The sequence below is a fragment of the Microtus ochrogaster genome, chromosome 1 (assembly GCF_000317375.1).
Source record: "Microtus ochrogaster isolate Prairie Vole_2 chromosome 1, MicOch1.0, whole genome shotgun sequence".
Lineage (NCBI taxonomy): Eukaryota > Metazoa > Chordata > Mammalia > Rodentia > Cricetidae > Microtus > Microtus ochrogaster.
Window position 1 is genome coordinate 13,636,479 of NC_022009.1, and position 7,540 is coordinate 13,644,018.

Genomic DNA, 7,540 nt, shown 5'->3' on the forward strand with positions numbered 1-7,540 from the left:
CTAACATTTTAAATCTTAAAAGCCTGCAAAAATTATTGAAATGTTAACTATTAAATAACTTTTTCAAACTTAGAGAAAGATGAACACCCAGTGGCTTTCAGAAAACATCTGGAAAATGCAATAGCCTTCTTTTATTCTTTAATCCTGTGAATCGTTTAACAGGGGGGCATGGAAACCGCTGTGATGTGTAACATGAAGGAATACAAAGTTTGTAACTGTCCCTAGACCAAGGGTGATTGCAGTGAGTTGATGCCAGAGAGGGAAAAAGGAAAGGGCTCTTGGATCAACAAGGACCTGCTCGGACCTGCTTCAGAGAGCCTTCCTGCCCTCTCCCTCCCTTTACTTCAGGGACTGATAACAAGTCTGTGATTCCAACACTCCAGAGGCCAAAGCAGAGGATATTGAGTTCAAGGCTAGCCTGGGCTACAAAGTAAGGCAATGTTTCAAGGAGAGAGAAAATAGGAGCTTGAGGGTGTAGCTGTTTGTATGCGACTAGCATGTACAAAGCCTTAGGTTCGCCAGGCAGTGGTGACGCAGTTTTATCCCAGCACTTGGGAGGCAGAGGCAGGTGGATCTCTGTGAGTTTGAGGCCAGCCTGGTCTACAGAATGAGTTCCAGGACAGCCACAGCTACACAGAAAAACCCTGTCTTGAACGCTCAACGTAGCAAGTTCCTGTCTCCCTCCTCTCAGCTCTTCTCACCCTATTCCCTATCCTAAACCCCAACTTTGCTTCCCTTCCCCCCATTCCTATGTAACCCTGACATTTTGGTCAGGCTTTCTCTCTCCCCTTTGCCTTCTTCCCCCCATTCCTATGTAACCCTGACATTTTGGTCAGGCGTTCTCTCTCCCCTTTGCCTTCTTCCCCCCATTCCTATGTAACCCTGACATTTTGGTCAGGCGTTCTCTCTCCCCTTTGCCTTCTTGGCCCTCCATTCTCTTCCTCTCTCGCATCCCTATTCCCCCCCCCCCAGGCCTGGCTCAGTCTACTGGTCATGTATAGTCTACTGCCCCGGAGTGGTCACGTCCTCATTTCATTCACTGCTCAGCCAGGACACAGAAAACTGTAATAGAAGTTTCTGAGTGTAAGCCCAGACTTCCTCGGATTAAAGGGGAGCAGCTTTTTGCTGTGGACCCAACACCAGCATGGATCACTAGCATCAGCCTCAGAGGGACTCTTGCACAACAGACATCTAAACAACAATGGAAACTTTATTCATTTGGTTTTGTTTTTGACACAGAGCCTCCTTCTGTAGTCCTAGCTAGCCTAGATCAGGTTGGCCTTGAGCCCACAGAGCGCCTGTTATGCTGGGATTAAAGGTGAACCCCACAGTGCCCAGCACAATGGAGAATTTAAAGGATTAAGAAACTAAGGACTCTTTGAGGGCAAGTTATAAGTAGGTGGCTAAATGAGCTGCTGCCTTAGCCAACGGCTGGCACAACAGATCAATAGCTAGGCATCCAATCAGGTTAGTTATATGCAGCCATGGCAAAGACTTTTAGCGAATGGAGTGTGAAAGAAAACAACATAGGCCACTGCTAGGTCTGATCCACGAGAAACTTCTCTCATGCATGCTCCTTCTGGTCCTTTCCCCTCCTACTCAAACCAAACACAACTCTTTTTTTTTTTTTTCTTTTGTTTTTCAAGACAGGGTTTCCCTGTGTAACAGTTCTAGCTGTCCTGGAACTAGCTCTATAGACCAGGCTGGCCCCGAACTCACAGGGATCCACCTGCCTCTGCCTCCCAAGTGCTGGGGTTAAAGGTGTGCGCCACCACTGCCCAGCCCCAAACACAAATCTTTATTAAGTTTTTATATAGTGAATGCCTATCTGGAGCTGGGTTTTCATACATTTACTCCAGTGTATCTATACTTGTAACTATACATGTAAACATGTCTCTCAAAAACTGTGAACTCTAGCAAGAGATGTCTTTGTGTGAAGACGGGACAACTCTGAAGTCATCAGAGCTGCCGTGTTTTTTGTTGAGACCAGAGGGGACCCCATCGGTCCACTTCTTGATAAAGCCTTCTGCATATTGCCAGGAGCAACAGGACCCAGAGGTCTGAAGTGGCTGGGTTTTGTTGTCACTGTTGTGGCATGGAGTCTCATGTGCTCAGGCTGCCTGCAAACTCGCTGTGCAGCTGAGACTAGGCCTTGAACGCAGCCGCTTCCAGTTTCCCTCCTACCCTCAAGATCCTGTCTTCCCTGTGCCATGCACTACCACTCCCAAAAGACTGGGTTGTCGGAATGGCTGATTCCCATCACCTAACAGCATGATACTTAAAGTGGGGGATATATATAAACCTGAAGTTATATGACTGAAGTAAACTGGGAAAGAAGCCCGGGATAAATCATAATCTTTCCCAAGAATGGTAATGCTGTGATCTCATAAATAAATAACTCAAAATGGCATCAATCAGAACCAATGAACTGACTGCAAGTCACATGAATTCTTAAGGTAGGTTAGAATCCAATAGTACTTCTCTAAATAATCGATTCTAGTTTTACAGCAGAGGACTATTCAGTTACCTCTGTGTTCAAGAGCTGCCCAGCTCTCTCTCAGCTGTCTGGAAGTCTATCCTTTCTCTCTTAAAGTCCCTCTGCACATTCAGTCCTGGCACAGGGTATTTGTGCATCACAGTCTTTGTGGAGGGCTGAGAAATGGCTCCCAAAGATACTTAAGTCCGACCCACCTCCTAGAACCCATCAGCATTCCTCATTATGACAACTTCGCACAGCATCTTGAGACAGAGAGAATAATTTCTGACTATCTGGGAAAGCCCTACATGCCACATGTTTCCTCAGAAGAGGGAGGGGTGGAGACTCAGTTACAGAGGTAGATGATGATGGGAGCAGCCAGCCAAAGACTGTCAGAAGGAGTTACACACTGAGTCTAGCAGGATGATCCATACGTGAAACCCCTGCACCTGGAAGCCTACTGCAGGAAGGTTACCATGCATTCAAGGCCAGCCAGGGCTATAGGGTGAAATGTCTTTAAAAGGCAAAAAGAGTTGCAGGCTAACAGATATAGTCACTAGAAGCTGAAAAAGGCTAGAGAAACACATCTGCCTCTGAGATGTCCAAGAGGCCTCAGGTCCCTGATACCTTGACATTAGCCTCGTAAAATACTTTAGAGCCAAGTTGAAAGCTAATACATTTGTGCTGCTTATTTTTACCAGTGTGCACGTATCTGTGAATGCCTGTGTACTAGTGCCTGAAGAGGCCAGAAGCAGCTTCAGATCTTCTGGAGGTTTATTGTTTGTTTGAGGCAGGGTCTCTCTTTGCAGCTTTGGCTGTCCTGGAATTTACTAAGTAGATCAGGCTGGCCTCTACCTGTGCCTCTGCCTCCAGAGTGCTAGAATGAAAGTCATGTACCACCATATCCTGTGCAGAAAGCAGTCACTGAATCACCTCTCCAGCTCCACATTTATGCTCCCCCCCCCCCCAACATGGTTTCTCTGTGTAGTTCTGTCCTGGCTGTCCTGGAACTAGCTCTTGTAGACCAGGCTGGCCTCAAACACAGAGATCCACCTGCCTGTTTCCCGAGTGCTGGGATTCAAGGTGTGTGCTACCATCCAGCTGCTGTCTGAAGTCACTAAGTGTGGTAATTTGTTAAGCAGTCATATGAAACTAAGAAGCCCTTCCAAAAGCTGAATAGTACGCCGGGCGATGGTGGCACACGCCTTTAATCTCAGCACTCGGGAGGCAGAGGCAGGCGGATCTCTGGGAGTTTGAGGCCAGCCTGGTCTACAAGAGCTAGTTCCAGGACAGGCACCAAAGCTACAAAAAAACCCTGTCAAAAAAAAAAAAAAAAAAAAAGCTGAATAGTAGTCAGCCATGACTTATAAGGAAGGAGGATTAGATTTGAGGCCAGCCTAAGATAAACAGTGAACTTAGGACAGCCTAGGGTACAGTGTGAGAATGTCTCAAAAACAGGGCCAGTGAGATTACTCATCTGACCTACATTTGATCCCCTGAACCTACACTGCAGAAGCAGAGAGTGGACTCCCAAGTGTCTTCTGGCCTCCAGAGTGCCAGTGTCTGTGTGGCACACGCACACACTATAAATGTAATATTTAAAAACAGAAAGCTCAGCAGTGGTTTGTACATAATCCACTCTAAGGTACTGACCTGAACTAGCATGAAATTATTCCATTTCACTAATATACATAGTCTCATTTTTGTTATCAAGCAAATAACCACACAGACATCACCTGCGCCGAGGATGTGTCTCAGTTGGTACAGTGTGCTTAGCGTGCACAAGGCCCTGGGTTCAATCCTCATGTCACATGGTCATAGGGTACACAGCTGCAATCCCAACACTGCAGAGTTAGGGAGGTAGAGGACTATAAATTCAACATCACTCCCAACTACACAGCAAGCTCTGGACTAGACTGAGTAACAAGAGATCCCAGGAGTTTTTCCCCTTTGTTGTTGTTTTTAAAGAGACCACTGAAAATGAAGGGTTTGTATTTTGTTTATTTTTGTTAATTTTCTTTAGCATTAGAGTGGAAAAGCAAAAAATCAATGTCTTAAGTTTCCCTTGGTGGCGCTGGCCTTTAACTCTAGCACTGGCAGAGGCAGGTGGACCTCTGAATTCAGGCTAGCCTGATCTATAAAGTTCTAGGCCAGCCAAAGCTACATAGTTTGAGAGCCTGTCTCAAACAACAACAGCAACAAAAAGGCAATGTCTTCAGTTCTATTTGTAATAAATAGAAGCTGCAGGTGGGGTTGATGGTGAAGGCCTAATTCCAGCATTTGAGAAAACATCAAGTTCTCTGAGTTCGAGGCCAGCCTGATCTACAAAGCGAGTTGCAGGACTGCCCTAGCTACACAGAGAAACCCTGTTTCAAAAACAAAACAAAAAAGCAAGCAAGCAGGGCGGTGGTGGCACACACTTTTAATCCCAGCACTAGGAGGCTGAGGTAGGTGGATCTCTGAGTTCAAAGCCAGCCTGGTCTACAAGAGCTAGTTCCAGGACAGGCTCAAAAAACAAAAAAACAACAAAAAAAAAAAAACAAAACAAAACAACAACACTACAGAGAAACCCTGCCTCAAAAGAAAAAAAAGAAAAAGAAGCAAAAGCTGCGGAACACATGGTCATGAGTTTGTAAACAAAGACACAACTCTAAAACTGCACTAATAGGAAGTGAAAGAAAGTCAGCAAGTAATGCGGGCTTACTTTTGCCTTAAATGTTATAGAATATCTAAGATAAAAATACAAACCAAACATTGCTCACTTTGTTCTCTGGTCAATAAATACTATCCCGAACCCGACAGGCTGGAAAATGGTCCACACGGAGGTATCTCACACAGTGTTACCAGGCTGCATGTTTGTACAGTTCTAGCCCGTGCAGATGCTGTTATACCAGCAGACCTGATACCAGTAACATATACTTTAAGTCCATTTCTCATTGGATTATCACAATTCTAAGAAGCAATTTATTACGACTGATTTTAATCGTGCAATTGAAGAAGCTGAGGTTAACATAAAATATATTTTTTTTCAAATGAAGATGAGCATGCCGACAGCATCTACCTCTTGAGTGTTTTTTGTTGTTAGTTGTGTGTGCGTGTGTGTGTGTGTATCTACGTGTGAGACAAAGTTTCCCTAGGAAGCTTTGGCTGCCTGGCAACTCAGACATCCTCTTGCCTCTGTCTCCCGGCCAGTGCTGGGATCACAGGTGTGCACCATCACACCGGGCCAGCACCAAGTTCTGCAGATAGGTGTGTGGACCAGATGCCACGACACACGGAAGTCATTGCATAGAAGCTGGCATCAAGGCATACAGTGTATTCCTTGGCTTTGCTTCCTAAGTGAAAATCTGCTTTCTGACAGCGAAAGAGGCGAGAGCCAGAGGTGGGTGTGCAGTGAGTGAGTGCAGGAAGGGCAGGCAAGAGCGAGCAGGGGCTACCTATCCGCCATCGACCACAGAGCCTGACACTCAAGAGACCCACTCGGCCTCCCACGCGCGCACGTGCTCCGCGCTCCCGCACCGCCCGCTCCCCTCCGCGCTCCCCGCCCAGAGCTTTCCACGCGCATCCCGCGCGGCGGCCGCCGGTCGAGAGAGCTGCCGCCCCTGATCGTCACCCCGCCCGGCCCAGCAGAAGGTACCTCAGAAGCAAACCCCACACTGGAGAAAAACCACGCTCTGCCCACGGCCGTCCGGATCTCCGCCCTCGCCTCTGATTGGAGGAAATCACAGAGGAAGCCAAAGTGGATTGGTCCACAGCAGAGAGGCGGTCCAGAACAGCGGGCGCCGAAGAAGCGGGAGCAGCGCGGCTTCGCTCGCTACCTTCCGATTGGACGAGGGCAGGAAGCCTGCGCATGCGTGATTCAGCCTAGGGGGCGGAGCGCCGTACAACACCGCCCCCTAGGTCAGGTTAACGAAAGTTCCTGCCACCCAGCTTCCTGGATGTGTGACCAATAGGCGGCAAGAATAACGTGAGTTCTGCCTTTTCATGCGGATGCGGCTTTACCGGGTTCTTGAAGCTGACACTGGGGTTTCCAGCATTTCCTTGGCTTCCTCAGACTGGAGAAGAAAGTTCTTATGCAGACTAGGGGACTCATCCTGAGAGTGAGGCAGGATTTGGTAGCCCCGAAGTCACCATGTGATCACAAAGCCTAGCGGCACAGGCCGGTTTGAATGAGTGGTACCCGACTTTCACGCCCGCACGGGTATAATGAAAGGTGACAGGAGCTCTCCCTTTGTCAGGGATAAAACAGTTATTGAATCTGGAGGTAGTTTTGCTTCGGGCCCAGGAGACTCTGTCCATGATGATCCCTCCCTGTGTCATCCACGCCTTGCTTCGTTGTCGGTTTTTAAATTTATTTTGATACAGGGTCGATATTCCAACAGTAGTGGAGCCCATGACATCTGCTCCTACCAGCAGGAGAATGAGCTCATCCTTGTGCATGGGGAAGCCCAGAATATAGATTTAGGTGGACCCTGCCCTCTTTTTCATTATTGATGAACTCCTGTGGTATAACATGCATGAGCACGCAAAGAAGTGGGGTGTTCAGTGTAAACAATTCAGAGAAATGTACTTCTTGGTACTTCATTAGTGCAAGCAAGCCACATAGTCTCTGGGCCTGGAAATACATTCGACTGCCATTCCTGCGGTTAACCTTCTGTGTACGTCTAGAGGAACCTGCATAGGGAGAATTAGCTAGGGAGTAGCATGGTGTCATTAAATAGGCACCCTTCTCTTGAAGTTCCCCCTGGGTGAGTTTAGGTTGGTCCCACTTACAGCTATTAGAGTTGGAAGTAGAGTTATTGTTTGATTAGTTTTATTCCAACCTAATATGGGGCTTGGGATCTTGGCGTACTGACCTGTGTCTGGTTGAGAATGGTTAAGAAACTGATAGACTCTTCTCGCATCCCAAACACTGGGGAACTGGCTTCTACTGCCTCCTGGACCTTTATCTTTGAGATTACCAAATGGTGATGGGCGATGGTGGCACACGCCTTTAATCCCAGCACTTGGGAGGCAGAGGCAGGCGGATCTCTGTGAGTTCGAGACCAGCCTGGTCTACAGAGC

At 47.5% G+C, this 7,540-nt stretch overlaps 1 protein-coding gene across 1 annotated transcript in view; it reads right to left on the reverse strand.

The window, feature by feature from the left end:
* Nucleotides 1-6,180, reverse strand: part of Wdr89 (WD repeat domain 89) — a 35,752-nt gene extending 29,572 nt beyond the window's left edge. The window contains exon 1 of the mRNA XM_005343218.3: nt 6,114-6,180. The gene's annotated coding sequence lies outside the window, so the exon portion shown is untranslated. The remainder of the gene's footprint in view (nt 1-6,113) is intronic.
* Nucleotides 6,181-7,540: the final 1,360 nt, after the last annotated feature.